Source organism: Pezoporus wallicus, unplaced genomic scaffold, assembly GCF_028554395.1.
Source record: "Pezoporus wallicus isolate ANWC-B61680 ecotype Strahan unplaced genomic scaffold, APGP_CSIRO_Pwel_v1 contig_5908, whole genome shotgun sequence".
NCBI lineage: Eukaryota > Metazoa > Chordata > Aves > Psittaciformes > Psittacidae > Pezoporus > Pezoporus wallicus.
Genome location: NW_026635282.1, coordinates 1,510,847 through 1,512,553, shown reverse-complemented (window position 1 = coordinate 1,512,553; position 1,707 = coordinate 1,510,847).

Sequence of the window (1,707 nt, the reverse complement as noted above, 5' to 3'; positions counted from 1 at the left end):
GTAAACACTAGTAAAATTGGAATTGCTATTTAAATCTTAGTTCTGAAATAAACTACAAAAAAGATAGGCCACTATAAAACCAGACAGCTCTGTGCAGAATTAGAGCTTCAGAGATTATTTTTATCTTGCTATTTTATAAGTGTAATGAGACAAATTATCCTCTGAGGATAAATTGATTAAACAACGTTAATTTCTCAAAATAAAATGAGCATCCAAAACACAAGGGGTTATCTGCTATAGGTTACATTTCATATATTAGATACTACTCCTCCATAGTGCATTTTCTTTCGCCATTTAAGACAGAATTCTTAACTTTCATTGATTTTATAACCAGCAGCATGTTGGTTACTAACATTAGTGTACATAATCATCTCCACAAAATTTGACATTTCAGTTTTATATAAAACAATTTGAAACTGACTGGGAATTCCTGACATTTAATTTTTTTTTTTCATCTAAAATAAGTTTAAAGAATAAATAACATGGCCCACAGTACTTTAACTCTTCATTACCAACAGCACATTAGTTAAAGTAACCCTGTGTACAAGATACAGTATGCTCAACTGCAACAGAAGATTGTGGGCTCAGGCTTGCAACTATTAAATACAGAGAAATGCTACCTACCTTGTGCTCTCTGTCCTAAAATTACACTCCTTTCTCAAAATAAACATTTTCAAGGTCCCAACTGAACAATGGGATGTATATAACGTAACTACCTACTTACAAAGTTTCTTTTATTTTCAAGTTTTATTAAAATTCAAATTTTCTTGAAAAATGATCTCTATTTCTCATAACTTTAGAATAACCTAAATTTTCATATCCATTTCTACAATTAGAAATATATAGTGATCACATCTGTTTGAATACACATATAGGTTTCATCCCAGACTGATGATGAGGCACTAGTACAATTAAGAGAAATTTTGACAACTTTGAACTTCTTTAACACACTAAAATTTGTGACTTCCATACCACCGTGTTTCACCCCATAAAAAGGAATATCGGTATTATGTGAAAACTTGTCCTTAAATCAGAGGTACAAGAGTAAAATATGCACAACAGCCTTTATAAAATTGGAAATTATCCCCATCGGAAGACCACTGAAGTACTTCATGCAGTATTTCTTTACTAGAAAAAAAAAATTCACTTATTGTAACGTGCAAAAGACTCATGTGGACTTCAGGATCCTTCCTAAATAACAAAGAGAATGAGGACCCGCTCTCTCAATTATACTTCAGAGTGTCATGGTTTTAGACTACAAAAAAATCAGCAACATAGAACATGTAAAATTATTGGCATAATCTTTATTTCAAAGAGATCTCTGCAAAACAGCAAAAGGCATTTTCCTCAGAAGAAAAGTAATTAGGTAGTGATTTAGAAAAATGTTTGTAATATCTATTATTTCATATGTTTGTGCAAATAAAAAAATATTTAAAAGCTGTAACACCTTCCCAGGTCAGGCCCCACATCCGATTTCCATTTCATTTTCAATAATCAGAGATTTACTAGTAATGTATTATCAGTTAAAATAAATGTTCATGTACAAAGTAATTGGAAATCCTAACATCTCAGATGAGTTTAATGTATTCTTCAGGGTTTAGGCATGTGTTTTCACCCAAACTGAGGCTGTTTGTGACATCTTCCAGGTCTGAACACCATCCACGTCTTCTCCTGTGTTGCCATGTTGAAAAAAAAACCCAACCAACC